This window comes from Oncorhynchus nerka, linkage group LG12 (assembly GCF_034236695.1).
Source record: "Oncorhynchus nerka isolate Pitt River linkage group LG12, Oner_Uvic_2.0, whole genome shotgun sequence".
Lineage (NCBI taxonomy): Eukaryota > Metazoa > Chordata > Actinopteri > Salmoniformes > Salmonidae > Oncorhynchus > Oncorhynchus nerka.
The window spans coordinates 64,784,695-64,805,939 of NC_088407.1; positions in this window are offsets into that span (position 1 = coordinate 64,784,695).

Genomic DNA, 21,245 nt, shown 5'->3' on the forward strand with positions numbered 1-21,245 from the left:
TGTTTTATTTATTTTTGCTCAGAAAACTTGTGGCCCATGAACCGCAAGTTGGGGAACCCTGCCCTATAGCCTTGGTATTTGCTCTGATAGGGTGAAGTGTATCCTATTCTATGCCTTTAACACAACATGTAAATATAGCATGAATCTTTTACAACAAAAAATATATATATATTTGGAGTATGTATGGTGCATTCGGAAAGTATTCAGACCCCAAGACTTTTCCACATTTTGTTACATTACAGCCATATTCAATATTGATTCAATCGTTTTTTCCCTTCATCAATTTACACACAATACCCCATACTGACAAAGCAAAAACAGGTTTTTAGAAGTTTTTGTAACTATATTAACAATAAAAAAGTATTCAGACCCTTTACTCAGTACTTTGTTGAAGTACCTTTGGCAGCGATTACAACCTCGAGTCTTCTTGGGTATGACGCTACAAGCTTGGCACACCTGTATTTGGGGTGTTTCTCACATTCTTCTCTGCAGATCCTCTCACGCTCTGTCAGGTAAGATGGGGAGCGTCGCTGCGCAGCTATTTTCAGGTCTCTCCAGAGATGTTCGATCGGGTTCAAGTCGGGCTCTGGCTGGGCCACTCAAGGACATTCAGAGACTTGTCCCGAAGCCACTCCTGCGTTGTCTTTCCTGTGTGCTTAGTGTCATTGTACTTTTGGAAGGTGAACCTTCTCCCCATTATAAGGTTCTGAACCCTCTGGAACAGGTTTTCATCAAAGATCTCTCTGTACTTTGCTCTGTTTATCTTTCCTCTCGATCCTGACTAGTTTCCCAGTGCCTGCCGCTGAAAAAACATCCCCACAGCATGATGCCACCACCACCATGCCTCAGCGTAGGGATGGTGCCAGGTTTCCTCCAGACTCGACACTTGCCATTCAGGCCAAAGACTTCAATCTTGGTTTCATCAGACGAGAGAATATTGTCTCTCATGGTCTGAGAGTCCTTTAGGTGCCTTTTGGCAAACTCCAAGCGGGCTGTCATGTGCCTTTGACTGAGGAGTGGCTTCCGTCTGGCCACTCTACCATAAAGGCCTGATTGGTGGAGTGCTGCAGACGTGGTTGTCCTTCTAGAAGGTTCTCCCATCTCCACAGAGAAACTCTGGAGCTCTGTCAGAGTAACCATTGGGTTCTTGGTCAGCTCCCTGGCGGCCAGCTCTAAAAAGAGTATTGGTGGTTCCAAACTTATTTCATTTAAGAATAATGGAGGCCACTGTGTTCTTGGGGACCTTGAATGCTCTAGAAATGTTTTGGTACCCTTCACCAGATCTGTGCCTAAACACAATCATGTCTTCGAGCTCTACGGACAATTCCTTCGACCTCATGTCTTGGTTTTTGGTCTGACATGCACTGTCAACTGTGGGACAGGTGTGTGCCTTTCCAAATCATGTCTAATCAATTGAATTTACTACAGGTGGACTCCAATCAAGTTGTAGAAACATCTCAAGGATGGTCAATGGAAACAGGATGCACCTGAGCTCAATTTCGAGTCTCATAGCAAATGGTCTGAATACTTATGTAAATAAGGTATTTCTGTTACTCATTTTTAAAATATTTTCAAACATTCTACAAATTGGATTTTCGCTTTGTCATTATGGGATATTGTGTGTAGATTGATGAGGATTTGTATTTATTTAATCCATTTTAGAATAATGCTGTAATGTAACAAAATGTGGAAAAAGGGAAGGGGTCTGAATACTTTCTGAATGCAAGTGTCTCCTTTACAGGCCATACAAAGTACGTGGACAACTCTTCAAATTAGTGGATTCGGCTTTTTCAGCCACACCTGTTGCTGAAAGGTGTATAAAATTGAGCAAAGACAAACATTGGCAGTAGAATGGATGGCCTTACTGAAGAGCTCAGAAACTTTCAACGTGGCATTGTCATAGGACGCCACCTTTCCAACTAGTCGGTCAACTGTAAGTGCTGTTATTGTGAAGCAGAAACGTCTAGGAGAAACAACGGCTCAACCACACAAGCTCACAGAATGGGACTGCCAAGTGCTGAAATGTCTGTCCTCGGTTGTAACACTCACTACCGAGTTCCAAACTGCCTCTGGAAGCAACATCATCACAAGAACCGTTCGTCAGAATCTCTATGAAATGGGTTTCCTTGGCCGAGCAGCCACACACAAGCCTAAGATCACCATGCGCAATGCCAAGCGTAGGCTGGAGTGGTGTAAAGCTCGCCGCAATTGGACTCTTGGAGCAGTGGAAATGCTTTCTCTGGTGTGATGAGTCATGCTTCACCATCTGGAAGTCCGACTGACAAATCTGGGTTTGGTGGATGTCAGGAGAACGCTACCTGCCCAAATGCATAGTGCCAACTGCAGTCCCTGGTTTGAATCCAGGCTGTATCACATCCGGCTGTGATTGGGAGTCCCATAGGGCGGCGCACAATTGGTCCATCATTGTCCAGGTTTGGCCGGGCTAGGCCGTCATTGTAAATAAGAATTTGTTCTGAACTGACTTGCCTAGTTAAATAAAGGTTAAATAAAACATATTTACAAAAAAAACTGTCAAGTTTAGTGGAGGAGGAATAATGGTCTGTGATTGTTTATCATTGTTCGGGCTCCTTGATTCCAGTGAAGGGAAATCTTAGCGCTACAGCATACAATGATATTCTAGTTGATTCTGTGCTTCCAACTTTGTGTCAACAGATTGGGGATGGCCCTTTCCTACATAAGGGACTCAGCATGACAATGCCCCCTATGTACAAAGCCAGATCCATACAGAAATGGTTTGTCAAGATCGGTGTGGAAGAACTTAACTGGCCTGCACAGAGCCATGACCTCAACCCCATTGAATACCTTTGGGATGAATTGGATCACCCAAAATCAGTGCACAACCTCACTAATGCTCTTGTGGCTGAATGGAAGCAAGTGCCTGCAGCAATGTTCCAACATGTAGTGGAAAGCCTTCCTAGAAGAGTGGAGACTTTTATAGCAGCAAAGGGGGTACCAACCTCATATTAATGCCCGTGAGTTTGGAATGAGATGTTCGACAAGCAGGCGTCCACATACCTTTGGCCATGTAGTGTATATTTTCAAATAATTTGTTATTATAGGCTATATGATAGTCACTCTCCCATAAGGATACGTAATGGGCAACATCCTTGATTGTGGGCAAAAGGTTTTGTCCTACAGCCAAGGACATAAGTAAACATTTCTAGTCAAGATGTGCAAAAGGGGGATACCTAGTCAGTTGTACAAGTGAAATGTGTCTCCTACATTTAACCCAACCGCTCTAATTCAGAGAATAGCATCCAAGGTTTTGGCATGGGTCTGTAACCATGGTCTGTAGTAGAGGTCGACCGATTAATCGGAATGGCTGATTAATTAGGGCCTATTTTCAAGTTTTCATAACAATCAAAAATCGGTATTTTTGGGCTCCGATTTCCGTTTTCTTTAATTTTTTTTGTTATACATTTATTTAACTAGGCAAGTCAGTTAAGAACACATTCTTATTTTCAATGATGGCCTAGGAACGGTGGGTTAACTGCCTTGTTCAGGGGCAGAACGACAGATTTTCACCTTGTCAGTTCAGGGAATCCAATCTTGCAACCGTACAGTTAACTAGTCCAAGCTCTAACCATTGCACCCCACGAGGAGCCTGCCTGTTATGCGAATGCAGTAGAAGCCAAGGTAAATTGCTAGCTAGCATAAAACTTATCTTATAAAAAACAATCAATCATAATCACTAGTTATAACTACCAATCCAGTTTAGCAGGCAATATTAACCAGGTGAAATTGTGTCATTTCTCTTGCGTTCATTGCATGCAGAGTCAAGGTATATGCAACAGTTTGGACTGCCTGGCTCATTGCGAACTAATTTGCCAAAATGTTACGTAATTATGACATACATTGAAGGTTGTGGAATGTAACAAGAATATTTAGACTTAGGGATGCCACCCGTTAGATAAAATACCGAACGGTTCCGTATTTCACTGAAATAATAAACCATTTGTTTTCGAAATGATAGTTTCCGGATTCGACCACCACTAGGCTACCCTGCCGCCCATATTAATGACCAAAGGCTCGTAATTCTGTGTGTTATTATGTTATAATTAAGTCTGATTTGAGAGCAGTCTGACTGAGCAGCAGCAGGCCCGTAATCATTCATTCAAACAGCACTTTCATGCGTTTTGCCAGCAGCTCTTCGCAAGCACAGTGCTGTTTATGACTTCAAGCCTATCAGCCTAATGGCTGGTGTAACCAATGTGAAATGGCTAGCTAGTTAGCTGGGTGCGTGCTAATACCGTTTCAAACGTCACTCGCTTTTAGATTTGAAGTAGTTATTCCCCTTGCGCTGCAAGGGCTGCGGCTTTTGTGGAGCGATGGGTGACGCTGCTTCGAGTGTGGCTGTTGTCGATGTTTACATTTACATTTAAGTCATTTAGCAGACGCTCTTATCCAGAGCGACTTACAAATTGGTGCTTTCACCTTATGACATCCAGTGGAACAGCCACTTTACAATAGTGCATCTAGGTCTTTTAAGGGGGAGGGGGAGAAGGATTACTTTATCCTATCCTAGGTATTCCTTAAAGAGGTGGGGTTTCAGGTGTCTCCGGAAGGTGGTGATTGACTCCGCTGTCCTGGCGTCGTGAGGGAGTTTGTTCCACCATTGGGGGGCCAGAGCAGCGAACAGTTTTGACTGGGCTGAGCGGGAACTGTACTTCCTCAGTGGTAGGGAGGCGAGCAGGCCAGAGGTGGATGAACGCAGTGCCCTTGTTTGGGTGTAGGGCCTGATCAGAGCCTGGAGGTACTGAGGTGCCGTTCCCCTCACAGCTCCGTAGGCAAGCACCATGGTCTTGTAGCGGATGCGAGCTTCAACTGGAAGCCAGTGGAGAGAGCGGAGGAGCGGGGTGACGTGAGAGAACTTGGGAAGGTTGAACACCAGACGGGCTGCGGCGTTCTGGATGAGTTGTAGGGGTTTAATGGCACAGGCAGGGAGCCCAGCCAACAGTGAGTTGCAGTAATCCAGACGGGAGATGACAAGTGCCTGGATTAGGACCTGCGCCGCTTCCTGTGTGAGGCAGGGTCGTACTCTGCGGATGTTGTAGAGTATGAACCTACAGGAACGGGCCACCGCCTTGATGTTATTTGAGAACGACAGGGTGTTGTCCAGGATCACGCCAAGGTTCTTAGCGCTCTGGGACGAGGACACAATGGAGTTGTCAACCGTGATGGCGAGATCATGGAACGGGCAGTCCTTCCCCGGGAGGAAGAGCAGCTCCGTCTTGCCGAGGTTCAGCTTGAGGTGATGATCCGTCATCCACACTGATATGTCTGCCAGACATGTGTTCCTGGTTCGAGCCCAGGTAGGGGCGAGGAGAGGGATGGAAGCTGGCAATACTATAGTGCCTATATGAACATCCAATAGTCCTCCAATAATCAGTATTGGTATCGGCGTTGAAAAATCATAATCGGTGGACCTCTAGTCTGTAGTGACATCTCTAGCACTGAGATGCAGTGCCTTAGACCACTGCGCCACTCAAAATCGTACCACAGGAGCGTACCTCATCTCTGCTGTCACATCCAACCTGGATCGATATTTGGTTTTAATGCAGACGAGAGAACTGAATCCAGCTTCACACAGATATGAGCTGGCGAAGGGTAGCCTACCATGAGTTTTATGGTGCTTTCAATACAATGAGGTCAAATACGAGATCAAATCAAGACGTCAGTGATCTTTAGGTTGGAAAGTCGGAGCTCTAGAAAGAATTCAGAGTTGGATGACCGTTCAAAGTTCAAAACTATTTTTTCCCAGTCGGAGCTCGTTTCTTTCCGAGTTCCCACTTGTCTCAAACGCACTGAAGTAAGAAGTCGGAGATTTCCGAGTTTCCAGTTGTTTTGAACACGGCATTAACGCTCAGAGGGAGACGCAAGGGGATTGATTCCCTTTGAGTCAGGAACCAAAACTCCTCTGTAGTGACCTGTGAATGCGTTTTCTGCAAATTTCGGTTACATGACAGCTCGTTCAGCTGTTTGTTTTCACTTACCAGCATGTCAACTGAGCCAAGATCACAGTCAAATGGATTGGTAAGTAGGTCCCAATGTGCTCTTCCAAGCGTTGGAGGTGAGCAGTCATAACTTGTTTGGGACACTTACTGATGCAGTTTTCTATTATTTCTTTTCATTACACAGAAAGTCAACTGTCTTTTTTATTTTCTGTTTGACATCCATTGTGAATGACAACAGTTCCTCTCTCAATGCGAAAAATCTTTCCAATAGTCTCCCTCGATAGCTTTACTATCGAAGTTACCTGCTGCGGTATATTTCCGAGTTCTGTGATTTGATTTGATGAGGTAGTCACCTTGTTAAAAGTTCATTTGTGGAATTTCTTTCTTTCTTAATGTGTTTGAGCCAATCAGTTGGGTTGTGACAAGGTAGGGGTGGTATACAGAAGATAGCCCTATTTGATAAAAGACCAAGTCCATATTATTCCAAGAACAGCTCAAATATGCAAAGAGAAACTACAGTCCATCATTACTTCAAAGACATAAAGGTCAGTCAATGCGGAAAATTTCAAGAACTTTGAAAGTTTCTTCAAGTGTAGTCGAAAAAAACCATCAAGCGCTATGATGAAACTGACTCTCATGAGGACCGCCACAGGAAAGGAAGTGCCAGAGTTACCTCTGCTGCAGGTAAAAGCTGTGGGAAAGGGGAACTGTTTGCTCTTTCCACCTTTAACATTAGGGGGTATCAAGGGAATTCTTTGCCTTAAATGCAATTTACTTCCGGGTTGGAGCGAGCCGGGTTGGAGCGAGCCGGTCGCATCCGCGCTTCGGTCTGCAGGTTGTATAACTTTTTCATTACATTTCATTACATTTCATTATAGTACAACGGTCTGATTTGTCTAATCTTAGCAATTTCTTCTTAGCTAGCTACATAGTCGTCGTTGTATCAAAGATAATTGCGTAATTATTGTATTTCGTCGTCTCCTATCTGCCCAACACGTTCACCGTCTACCGTAGCACTGTAGTAACTATCACACTCAACTGAACGACTTGATTAGTGTAGTGTTAGCTAGCTACATAGTTGTCTTTGCTGTCTTCGTATCCAAGATAATTGTGTAGTTAGAGTGTGTAGTCTTAGAGTGATTATCTTAATTTACCGAGGTTAGCTAGCCAGCTATTTTGTCGTCCTTAACGTAGGAGACACTCCTAGCTAGCCAATAGCCAGCCAACGTCTACTGAATAGAACTTTCGCATTCCGGTCGCATTCCGCTTCGCTCCACAGGTAGTATCATATTTTCATTTCATTTCATTACAGTCCCAACGGTGTGATTTGTTTGATCGTAGCTAGCTACATAGCTAGCTACATAGCCGTCTTTGTTTCAAAGATAATTGTGTAGTCTAGAGCGATTTTCTAGGTTAGCTAGCCAGCTATTGTCGTTCTCCTAACGCAACGTAACGTAACCAACACTGCTAGCTAGCCAGCTTGCCCCGAAAAGCAGCATTGTAGAAACTTCACACTCAACGGAACGACTTGATTAGGGTAGTGTCAACAACGCAGCTAGCCTACCTTAGCAGTACTGTATCATTTTAATCATTTTAGTCAATTAGATTCTTGCTACGTAAGCTTAACTTTCTGAACATTCGAGACGTGTAGTCCACTTGTCATTCCAATCTCCTCTGCATTAGCGTAGCCTCTTCTCTAGCCTGTCAACTATGTGTCTGTCTATCCCTGTTCTCTCCTCTCTGCACAGACCATACAAACGCTCCACACCGCATGGCCGCGGCCACCTAATCTGGTGGTCCCAGCGCGCACGACCCACGTGGAGTTCCAGGTCTCCGGTAGCCTCTGGAACTGCCGATCTGCGGCCAACAAGGCAGAGTTCATCTCAGCCTATGCCTCCCTCCAGTCCTCGACTTCTTGGCTCTGACGGAAACATGGATCACCACAGACAACACCGCTACTCCTACTGCTCTCTCTTCGTCCGCCCACGTGCTCTCGCACACCCCGAGAGCTTCTGGTCAGCGGGGTGGTGGCACCGGGATCCTCATCTCTCCCAAGTGGTCATTCTCTCTTTCTCCCCTTACCCATCTGTCTATCGCCTCCTTTGAATTCCATGCTGTCACAGTTACCAGCCCTTTCAAGCTTAACATCCTTATCATTTATCGCCCTCCAGGTTCCCTCGGAGAGTTCATCAATGAGCTTGATGCCTTGATAAGCTCCTTTCCTGAGGACGGCTCACCTCTCACAGTTCTGGGCGACTTTAACCTCCCCACGTCTACCTTTGACTCATTCCTCTCTGCCTCCTTCTTTCCACTCCTCTCCTCTTTTGACCTCACCCTCTCACCTTCCCCCCTACTCACAAGGCAGGCAATACGCTCGACCTCATCTTTACTAGATGCTGTTCCTCCACTAACCTCATTGCAACTCCCTCCAAGTCTCCGACCACTACCTTGTATCCTTTTCCCTCTCGCTCTCATCCAACACTTCCCACACTGCCCCTACTCGGATGGTATCGCGCCGTCCCAACCTTCGCTCTCTCTCCCCGCTACTCTCTCCTCTTCCATCCTATCATCTCTTCCCTCTGCTCAAACCTTCTCCAACCTATCTCCTGATTCTGCCTCCTCAACCCTCCTCTCCTCCCTTTCTGCATCCTTTGACTCTCTATGTCCCCTATCCTCCAGGTCGGCTCGGTCCTCCCCTCCCGCTCCGTGGCTCGACGACTCATTGCGAGCTCACAGAACAGGGCTCCGGGCAGCCGAGCGGAAATGGAGGAAAACTCGCCTCCCTGCGGACCTGGCATCCTTTCACTCCCTCCTCTCTACATTTTCCTCCTCTGTCTCTGCTGCTAAAGCCACTTTCTACCACTCTAAATTCCAAGCATCTGCCTCTAACCCTAGGAAGCTCTTTGCCACCTTCTCCTCCCTCTTGAATCCTCCTCCCCTCCCCCTCCTCCCTCTCTGCAGATGGCTTCGTCAACCATTTTGAAAAGAAGGTCGACGACATCCGATTCTCGTTTGCTAAGTCAAACGACACCGCTGGTTCTGCTCACACTGCCCTACCCTGTGCTCTGACCTCTTTCTCCCCTCTCTCTCCAGATGACATCTCGCGTCTTGTGACGGCCGGCCGCCCAACAACCTGCCCGCTTGACCCTATCCCCTCCTCTCTTCTCCAGACCTCCGGAGATCTCCGGTGACCTTCTCCCTTACCTCACCTCGCTCATCAACTCATCCCTGACCGCTGGCTACGTCCCTCCCGTCTTCAAGAGAGCGAGAGTTGCACCCCTTCTGAAAAAACCTACACTCGATCCCTCCGATGTCAACAACTACAGACCAGTATCCCTTCTTTCTTTTCTCTCCAAAACTCTTGAACGTGCCGTCCTTGGCCAGCTCTCCCGCTATCTCTCTCAGAATGACCTTCTTGATTCAAATCAGTCAGGTTTCAAGACTAGTCATTCAACTGAGGCGCTCCGCACTGCTAAAGCTAACTCTCTCTCCTCTGCTCTCATCCTTCTAGACCTATCGGCTGCCTTCGATACTGTGAACCATCAGATCCTCCTCTCCACCCTCTCCGAGTTGGGCATCTCCGGCGCGGCCCACGCTTGGATTGCGTCCTACCTGACAGGTCGCTCCTACCAGGTGGCGTGGCGAGAATCCGTCTCCTCACCACGTGCTCTCACCACTGGTGTCCCCCAGGGCTCTGTTCTAGGCCCTCTCCTATTCTCGCTATACACCAAGTCACTTGGCTCTGTCATAACCTCACATGGTCTCTCCTATCATTGCTATGCAGACGACACACAATTAATCTTCTCCTTTCCCCCTTCTGACGACCAGGTGGCGAATCGCATCTCTGCATGTCTGGCAGACATATCAGTGTGGATGACGGATCATCACCTCAAGCTGAACCTCGGCAAGACGGAGCTGCTCTTCCTCCCGGGAAGGACTGCCCGTTCCATGATCTCGCCATCACGGTTGACAACTCCATTGTGTCCTCGTCCCAGAGCGCTAAGAACCTTGGCGTGATCCTGGACAACACCCTGTCGTTCTCAAATAACATCAAGGCGGTGGCCCGTTCCTGTAGGTTCATGCTCTACAACATCCGCAGAGTACGACCCTGCCTCACACAGGAAGCGGCGCAGGTCCTAATCCAGGCACTTGTCATCTCCCGTCTGGATTACTGCAACTCGCTGTTGGCTGGGCTCCCTGCCTGTGCCATTAAACCCCTACAACTCATCCAGAACGCCGCAGCCCGTCTGGTGTTCAACCTTCCCAAGTTCTCTCACGTCACCCCGCTCCTCCGCTCTCTCCACTGGCTTCCAGTTGAAGCTCGCATCCGCTACAAGACCATGGTGCTTGCCTACGGAGCTGTGAGGGGAACGGCACCTCAGTACCTCCAGGCTCTGATCAGGCCCTACACCCAAACAAGGGCACTGCGTTCATCCACCTCTGGCCTGCTCGCCTCCCTACCACTGAGGAAGTACAGTTCCCGCTCAGCCCAGTCAAAACTGTTCGCTTCTCTGGCCCCCCAATGGTGGAACAAACTCCCTCACGACGCCAGGACAGCGGAGTCAATCACCACCTTCCGGAGACACCTGAAACCCCACCTCTTTAAGGAATACCTAGGATAGGATAAAGTAATCCTTCTCACCCCCCCTTAAAAGACCTAGATGCACTATTGTAAAGTGGCTGTTCCACTGGATGTCATAAGGTGAAAGCACCAATTTGTAAGTCGCTCTGGATAAGAGCGTCTGCTAAATGACTTAAATGTAAATGTAAATAAGTTCATTAGAGTTACCAGCCTCAGAAATTGCAGCCCCAAAAAATGCTTCACAGAGTTCAAGTAACAGATACATCTCAACATCAACTGTTCAGAGGAGACTGGGTGAATTGGGCTTTCATGGTCGAATCGCTGAATAGAAACCACTAGTAAAGGACACTAATAAGAAGAATAGACTTGCTTGGGTCTAGAAACACAGTCTGATAAGATTAGTCTGATAAGTAAAATTTTAGCTTTTTGGTTCCACCTGCCGTGTCTTTTTGAGACGCAGAGTAGGTGAACGGATGATCTCTGCATGCGTTGTTCCCACCGTGAAGCATGGAGGAGGAGGAGTGGCGGTGTGGGGGTGCTTTGCTGTTGACACTGTCAGTGATTTATTTAGAATTCAAGGCACACTTAACCGGCATGGCTACCACAGCATTCTGCAGCAATACGCCATCCCATCTGGTTTGTACTTAGTGGAACTATCATTTGGTTTTCAACAGGACAATAACCCAAAACACACCTGCAGGCTGTGTAAGGGCTATTTGACCAAGAAGGAGAGTGATGGAGTCCTTCATCAGATGACCTGGCTTCCACAATCACCTGACCTCAACCCAATTGAGATGGTTTGGGATGTGTTGGACCCCGGAGTAAAGGAAAGGAGCCAACAAGTGCTCAGCATATGTGGGAACTCTTTCAAGATGGTTGGAAAAGCATTCCAGGTGAAGCTGGTTGAGAGAATGCCAAGAGTGTGCAAAGCTGTCAAGGCAAAGGGTGGTTACTTTGAAGAATATAAAATATGTAATGATTTGTTTAAGACTTTTTTTGTTACTACATGATTCCATATGTGTTCATAGTTTTGATGTCTTCACATTTATTCTACAATGTAGAAAATAATAAAAATAAAGAAAAACCCTTGAATGATTTGGTGTGTCCAAACTTTTGACTGGTATTGTACATCCACTGGAGGACAGGTGACATACGACTAAATAGCCATTGTAGGCCCATACTCTGACCCTGCACTAGCCATGCTAACGCGACTAAGGAACTAATATCTTCACCATAAACGCGTCTTCACCCTGCTTCCAAAAAAATGACAATTATTCTTCCAGTAACTTAACATTATGAACAATGATGCGTGACATGTTCTCACAAGGACAATATAGTTTGAATAGTATTTTATTTACAGTACATGGCACAATTAGCTTTTACCAACTATCTGCGTCTGTACGGCTTCGGTACTAGGTGTCCCTTGCTCCTGTCTTTTCTGTAGTCCCTGTTTTCTAGTTTCCCGGTTTGGACCTTTCCTGCCTGCCTGCCCTGAGCCTGCCTGCCGTCCTGTACCTTTGCCTCTAATCTTGATTACCAACCTCTGCCTGACCTGACCCTGAGCCCGCCTGCTATTCCGGTGTCTTACACCCTCTCTGGATTATTGACCCCCGCCTGCCTTGACTTGTTGTTTGCCTGCCCTCGTTTAAAGAATAAACTTTTGTTTCTTCAACACTGTCTGCACCTGGGTCATAACTTAAAATGTGATATAGTTGAAACCTAAGGCTAAAGGCTACCTCTCTTTACATGCCTTAATAGGATACCCTACTAACATACTTTCATGTTTAATACCTACAAGTTTATACTCCCAAAGGACCACGTGTTTTACTCTTTACTATTTGACTGGTTGGTCCGTCTTGGTGCTTATTGTCTGCTGGCATGGGACCACAGGTTGTACAGCCGAGCGAACACTGCAGGACGGGTATTTAATTACTAAATGTTTGACAGTGTAGTAAGATTCAATCTTAATCCTGTATTGACGCTTTGCTTGTTTGATGGTTCGTCTGAGGGCATAGCGGGATTTCTTATTTGCGTCCGGATTAGTGTCCCGCTCCTTGAAAGCGGCAGCTCTAGCCTTTAGCTCGATGAGGATGTTGCCTGTAATCCATGGCTTCTGGTTGGGATATGTACGTACAGTCACTGTGGGGATGACGTCATCTATGCACTTATTAATGAAGCCAATGACTGAGGTGGTGTATTTCTTAATGCCATTGGATGAATCCCGGACAGTCCTGTAGTGTAGCATCCGTGTCATCTGACCACTTCCGTATCCGTATTGAACGAGTTACTGGTACTTCCTGCTTTAGTTTTTGCTTGTAAGCAGGAATCAGAGGATAGAATTGTGGTCAGATTCGCCAAATGGAGGGTGGGGGAGAACTTTGTATGCATCTCTGTGTGTGGAGTAAAGGTGGTCTAGAATTTTTTTTCCTCCTTGTTGCACATGTGACATGCTGGTAAAAATGTGGTAAAACTGATTTAAGTTCGCCTGCATTAAAGTCCCCGGCCACTGGGAGCGCCCCTTCTGGGTGAGCATTTTCTTCTTTGCTTATGGCCTTATAGAGTTGGTTGAGAGCGGTCTTAGTGCCAGCTTTGCTTTGTGGTGGTAAATAGACCGCTACGAATAATACAGATGAGAACTCTCTTGGTAGATAGTGTGGTTGACAACTTATCATAAGGTACTCTACCTCAGGCGAGAAATACCTCAATACTTCTTTAAAATTAGACATCGCGCACCAGCTGTTATTGACAAAAATATACACACCCCCACCCCTCATCTCACCAGACGTAGCGTCTCTGTTCTGCCGGTGCATGGAAAATCCCGCCAGCTCTATGTTGTCAGTTTCTTTGTTCAGCCACGTCTCGGTGAAACACAAGATGTTATAATTTTTAATGTCCCGTTGGTAGGGCAATCTTAATAATAGGTCATCAATTTTATTTTCTAACAATTGCAATTTAGCAGGGAGAATGGAAGGCATTGGGAGTTTACTTGCTCACCTTCGGCTTCTCAGAAGGATCCCCGATCTGCGTCCCCTTTGGATATGGGCCTGTTCCAGTGAAAGCAAGATATCCTCGTCGGACTCGTTAAAGGAAAAGGTTTCTTCCAGTCGGTGGTGAGTAATTGCTTTTCTGATGTCCAGAAGTTATTTTCGGTCATAAGAGATGGTAGAAGCAACATTATGTACACAATAAGTTTTTTTTTAAGTTACACAAAACGCAAAATAAAATAAAATTGCACAATTGGTTGGGAGAATGTAAAACATCAGCCATGTTTTTCGGCGCCATCTTAATTTGTCTCATTCTACTGTGTGGGAGTCGTTAAAAGCATGTCTAAGGTGCCAAATGATTTAATACACATCATATGACAAAAAACGCACTAAACGCTTATCGGAGCTATCTCAACCCATTCTAGATGTGGACAACATGGATTCCTCAAGTGATGATGACGCTACTCTGGCAATCCAGTCCATGTAGAATGGCAAAGCTTCTGGGCCTGATGGCTCCCCTATTGAATTTTTATTTTTATCTAAACGATTCCCTATCCTCAGCTCAATGTACAATGAAATCCTTTCTAGTCAGAAACTGTCCAAGACACTTTCGGTTTTGCTTAAAAAGGACAAGAATCCCCTAGACTGTGACTCATACCGCCCTATAAACCTTTTGTGCTGCATTATAAAAATGTGGTCTCCCAATTCAACAGCCAGAGGTTGTCATCTCTCTTGATGCTGAGAAGGTGTTCGACGGGGTTGAGTGGGAATATCTATTTACAGTACTAGAGATATTTGGGTTTGACCTGTCATTCCTTTCCTGGATTAGGATTTTGTACTCGTCCCCAGTAGCTTCTGTTCGCACCAACAATGTTACCTCCAGCTACTTCCCTCCCCACAGGGGGGCCAGGCAGGTTTACTGTTTATCCCCTTTCCTATTTGATATGGCTATGGAGCCTCTTGCTGTCGCCCTGCATGCGGAGGAAAGTATTTAGGGAATACAAAGGGGCGACATAATTCACAAGGTGTCCTTATATGCAGAATATCTTATTTTATACATCTCTAACCCTGTGGAGCCTATACCCCATCTCCTGGACATGCTACAAGGTTTTGGGGCATTCTCTGGTTATAAGTTAAACCTAACAAAAAGTGTGCTCCTCCCCATTAATCAGTTAGCAGAAGGAATTGGGTATGCCAATTTCCTATTTAAGGTGGAGCATCAGGTCTTTACTTATTTGGGGATAAAGGTCACATGCTCATTTAAGGCTCTGTTTAACCTCTCTGGGATAAGTGGAACGGTAGCGTCCCATCTCGCCAACAGCCAGTGAAAGTGCAGGGCGCCAAATTCAAAACAACAAAAATCTCATAATTAAAATTCCTCAAGCATACAAGTATTTTACACCATTTTAAAGATAAAATTATTGTTAAATCAGCCACAGTGTCTGATTTCAAAAATGCTTCACAGCGAAAGCACCACAAACGATTATGTTAGGTCACCACCAACTCACAGATAAACACAGCCATTTTTCCAGTCAAAGAGAGGAGTCACAAAAAGCACAACTAGAGATAAAATTAATCACTAACCTTTGATTATCTTCATCAGATGACACTCATAGGACTTCATGTTACACAATACATGTATGTTTTGTTCGATAAAGTGCATATTTATATCAAAATATCTCATTTTACATTGGCGCGTTGCATTCAGTAGTTCTAAAACATGCGGTGATTGTGCAGAGAGTCACATCTATTTACAGAAATACTCATTATAAATGTTGATGAAAATACAAGTGTTATACATGGAATTAGAGATATACTTCTCCTCCAACCGCTGTGTCAGATTTAAAAAACACTTTACGGAAAAAGCAAACCATGCAATAATCTGAGTACAGCGTTCAGACAACAAAGCAGCCAAAAAGATATCCGCCATATTGGGTGGTCAACATTAGTCAGAAATAGCATTATAAATATTCACTTACCTTTGATGATATTCATCAGAATGCACTCCCAGGAATCGCAGTTCTACACTAAATGTTTGTTTTGTTCGATAATGTCCATAATTTATGTCCAAATAGCTTCTTTTGTTAGGGCGTTTGGTACACAAATCCAAAAGTGCGTTCAGGTCCAGCCGAACGTCGGACAAAAAGTTCAAAAAGTTCCGTTACAGCCCGTAGAATCTTGTCAAACTAAGTATAGAATCAACCTTTAGGATGTTTTTATCATATAAATCTTCAATATTGTTCCACCTGGAGAATTCCTATGTCTGTAGAAAAGCAATGGAATGAGAGCTAACTCTCTCATGACCGCGCCTCAGAGCCTGTGGCACTCTGCCAGACACCTTGCTCATTCCTCTCTCATTCGGTCGCACTTCACAGTAGAAGCCTCAAACAAAGTTCTAAAGAAGGCTGACATCTAGTGGAAGCCTTAGGAAGTGACATAACCAATATCCCACTGTATCTACAATAGGGGCTGAGTTAAAAAAAACTACAAGCCTCAGATTCCCCACTTCCTGGTTGGATTTTTCTCAGGTTTTCGCCTGCCATATGAGTTTTGTTATACTCACAGACATCATTCAAACAGTTTTAGAAACTTCAGAGTGTTTTCTATCCAATACTACTAATAATATGGAAATATTAGCATCTGGGACAGAGTAGCAGGCAGTTTACTCTGGGCACCTTATTCATCCAAGCTACTCAATACTGCCCCCCTGTCACCAAGAAGTTTTAAACGTAACTTCAAATCAACCCTGGAGCGCACTAAGCAGAATTTCATTTCATTAGCAGGTCGCATTAATTCTGTCAAGATGACTGTACTACCTAGGTTTTTATACTTATTCCAAATTATTCCTATTTTTCTGCCAAAGTCTATGTTCAAACAACTGGACAGCTACATTTCCAACTTCATTTGGAGTAAGTCAAATCCACGAATGATAAAGGTATATTTAGAGAGACCTAAGCCCCAATTTTCTACACTACTATTGGTCAGCAAGTATATCTAAATGTGTTTATTGGGTTTCTACATTTGAAAACAAGGATGGTCCAACTTCGGCCATCATGGAGTTACAGTCAAGCCTTCCAACTTCTCCTGTCTCGCTCCTGTGCTCCCCACTGCCCATGAACCTTGGCACCCATGTATTGAATCCCATTGTCAAGAACTCCCTTAAAATCTGGTCCCAATTCCAAAATCACTTTAGGTTTAAACAAGCAAGCGGCTTCTCTCTATTAACATTTAATGATCTCTTACCAACATCACAGATTGACACAACGTTCTGGTATAGGAATGGTCTGGTGTTTTTTTGTGACCTATTTGTTGATTGATACACATTTGTCTCATTCGATACTCTGAAGGTTGACCATAATATTCCCAATACCCACTTTTTTAGATATCTGCAAACTCGCAGCTTTGCCAAAAAACATTTCCATTCATTTCCACTTGAGCCCACTTTGTGTTCAATTGATAGGTGCTCAGATCTTAACCCGTATCTGAAGGACACAATCTCCAGATTATATGACATAATACAGAACATTAATCCGGCCTTCCTTGGCAGGTACAAAATCTGCATGGGAGCAAGACATTGGTGTTGTCCTACCCAATGATATATGACAACAAAGTATTGAGCATATCCACACCTCATTATTTTGCACAAGGCATGGGCTCATTCAGTTTAAGGTTTTGCACCACCTTCATTCCTCAAATGACAGATTGTCAAAAATATATCCAAATGTTGACCCCAAGTGTTTGAGATGCCACCAGTCCAGCGACTGTGGGACACATGTTTTGGTCATGCCAATCTTTGAGTGGCTTCTGGGATCCCATTTTTGAGGCATTCTCACATATGTGTCATACAACTGTTAGCCACAACCCGTTCACTGCCGTTTTTGGAGAGCCTGTCTTTTACTTTGTTTTTTTGAACTTTTTCCATTGTTTTTGTTTGTATTAGTGTTTGCTTCTGTCATATTTAATTTACTTTTCTAGCATATGATGCCTTGGTGGATGGATGGGAGGGAGGGAGGGAGGGAGGGGAAAATGAGGTGTTACTGTTTCTGTTCTCATCTGAAAATCTATAAATTAAGTTATACATTTTTTTTAAAGAAGTTAAACATTCACATCACTATACCCTTGTCCTAACACAGTTAAACTAGGCTGCGTCTAATAGTCAGTATATCGGTGGAAACCTAACATTTATTCTCCCTTTTTTCTCCCTTTTAAAATGGAAATCAGCTCCTCTGCATTCAGGCTACAAAGCCCTACATCCATTGTAAAATAAAACTTCCATACCTCATCACCACCACCCAGACAGAGCCCAGACATAGTGTGTCAGGTCTGGTTTTAGCTTCAGAGAGATAAACCTGCCCAACCAGGGAGATGGAGGTCACTGAGGAAAGGTCCATCCTCTCCACAGTCACTCATGAACAGCACATCAACCAGGAGAGGAATAGAGACACAATTTGTCACTTTAGTGCTGCCTACTTTGTGTTAAATTATACATTCCCAGTACAGTAGAGAGCGAGATAGATTATCGACTGTCATCCCCAAAGCTAAGAGCTTTAAATAGCCTTGTCAGCTCTCTCAGAGGAGGCTTTTAGGATTGGGACTTTGCAGTGTTTAATGCTTAGTGATATTAATGTTTTCCTATGTTGACACTGTGAGACCAGAATCACCTATTGTATGTGATAGTTACAGTTTTAGGTTGCCTGTCTTTATTTTAGGTACTACTCTTTATTTTGCTCACTACTTGGTGATGTAATTTATTGTAAAATAAAAATGTGTGATGCACCTGTCAGGTATTCCACCCGCTCCCCCTCTCCAGCGCTCGACGTCGCCGGTCGACTAACCAACGTCCCTTACGCACACCTGGACTTCATCATCACCTTGATTACTTTCCCTTTATTTAGCCCTAAGTAGCCTCAGTCATCAGGCAGAATTGGTTTATCTTCACGTACAATACGCTGCCTTGCATCATCATCATCATCAGTATTAAAGTTTCTTTCTGAACCTGCCTCCTGACTCCCTGCATATACAGTACGTGATAGAATACTGCCTCAGAATATGGAAGCAACAGAGGATAAAACCATTTTCCAGACGTTCAAGGAACAGGGTCATCTACTCCATCAACACCACGACCAGCTGGTGCAAATGGGTACGGCCATGGAGGAGCTCCTCCACATTTTCCACCGCCTTGACACCACCAGCGAGGCTCTCCCTACCCCTATCAGAGGGCATCCTACCACTGGTCGTCACAGTGAGCCAGTCCCCCAGCCTACCCAGCCATCTGCCCAGGTCGGCGATGTCCGACTATCCCTTTCGGATAAGTATGACGGTACTCGATCGAAATACCATTGCTTCCTACTCCAGTGCTCCCTCTATTTTGCCCATCTGAAGGGAGCTCCCACTACCGAGAGGTCCAAGGTTGCCACGGTCATTTCCCTGCTGACCGGGCGGGCGTTGGAGTGGGCTTCTGCCGTCTGGGAGAGAGGAGAGGAAGAGCTAGGTTCCAATGAGTGGTTCATGGCTCTATTCTGGGAGGTCTTCGACCATCATGCAGTTGGCAGAGAGGGAGGTGAACGACTTCTCCAATTCCAGCAGGGTGCCTAGAACACTGTGGAGTATGCCCTCACCTTTCGGACTGTGTCAGCCCCCAGCGGATGGAATGAGCCGGCGCTCCGCACTCTATTCTGGAGAGCACTGTGCGAAGAGGTCCAGATGGAGATGACGTGTCGGGATCACAACACATCCTTGGACAAACTCATCCCGATGGCCATCCGTCTGGATAACCTTCTTCGGGAGTGCCGGCACCTACCTCTGTCCTCACCCTCCTCCTTCAGCTGTCCTGAGGCATAGCCTGAACCCATGGAGGTAGGGGCCACACACATCTCTGTCCCTATTGCGGCCAGGAGGGGCACCAGCTTCTGTGGTCACCCAAGCATCCTAACCTGGGGTCCAATAGGGCAGAGGGGCGGACTTCGTTACTGATCTTCCCCCGTCTGATGGTTTCACCACTGTTATGGTTGTTGTGGACAGATTCTCCAAATCCTACCGTGTTATCCCTCTCTCTGCTCTCCTTACAGCTCCTAAGGAGTCACTGCCAGGACCGACTTTACTGGACGGAGTATGCCCAGAACTCACTCCATCACTCCTCCCCCTTGGACTCATGTGGCATGTGGAATGCAGCCCACATGAGGTTCCAGCGCGCTGTCTACCATCAGAAGGATCAGGCAGACCGTCACCGCAGTGAGGCTCCCGTGTTCCGTCCTGGTGATCACGTCTGACTCTCCACCAGGAACTTCCCTCACCGCCTGCCCTGCTGAAAGCTGAGACCCTGGTCTGTGGGGCACTTCAAGGTCCTCTGGAGGGCCAATGAGGTAATTTACCATTTACAACTACCCACCAACTACTGGATCTCACCCTCTTTTCATATTTCCCTTCTTAGGCCGGTGGTTCATGGTCCCATGGCTGATGCCGCACACCGCGACACCACTCCACCTCCCCTGGACATCGATGGGAGCCCTGCCAATGTTGTCAGGTCCCTACTGGACTCCCAACGTCGTAGGGGTTGGCTTCAGTACCTGGTGGACTGGGAGGGGTACGGCCCAGAGGAGCACTGTTGGGTTTCGGCGGCCGACATCCTGGACCACAACATCATCCGGGATTTCCAACTCCGCTGTCCGGACCGGCCCGCTCCTCGCCCCGGGGCCGTCCTCCCGGTCGGTGCCCTCCTACAACTGTAGCTGCATTTCAGGGGGAATATTGTCATTTCCGCTCCCCCACTCCAGTGCTCGACGATGCCGGTCTACTAACCACTGGCCCTGGAAACCATTATTACGCACAGCTGCTCCCCATCATTACGCACACCTGCTCCCCATCATTACACCTGGACTTCATAATCACCTTGATTACCTTCCCTTTATTTAGCCCTCAGTAGCCTCAGTCATCAGGCAGTATTGATTTATTTTCACATTCAGTACGCTACCCTTTTGTTCATCTACCTAGCATCATCATTATTAAACTCTCTTTCTGCACCTGCTTCTTGACTCCCTTGTGTATACCTGATAGAGGTGAATCACACAAAGTGCTTTTTAATGTAATTCTGTCTATCAATGTTCTGCTCATGTATGTGTCTAACTTCAGCATGATATGAAAATTATCCCCCTCCCACCTTCAGCAGTACAGGAGTGTCAGGAAACCTGAATTATGCAACAAATCTGTCTGTTTAATTCCTCCAGTCTCTCTGTGCCATGACTCATCCTGTTCCCTCTCTCTCACTGAGGAAGGAGAACACCCAGGTGAAATGTGTTTCTCTCCAGCCCAATGTTGTCAGAGTAGCTTTTATGAAAATGTGTGTGAGTGAGAGAAAGGGCAAAAAGAGCTGGAGAAGAGGGGTGAAATGTTTTCTCTCTCTCTCTCTCTCTCTCTCTCTCTCGGTTGTCAGAAGAGCTTTGTGGGATGTGTTCGAGCCATGTTCAGTGGAACTTTCCTCAGACAATTCAGACCGTTGGGCTTTTACACCAGCCATGGTCACAGATACAGTTGAAGACAGAAGTTTACATACACCTTAGCCAAATACATTTAATCTCAGTTTTCACAATTCCTGACATGTAATCCTTGTAAAAATTCCCTGTCTTGGGTCAGTTAGGATCACCACTTTATTTTAAGAATGTGAAATGTCAGAATTATAGTAGAGGGAATGATTTATTTCAGCTTTTA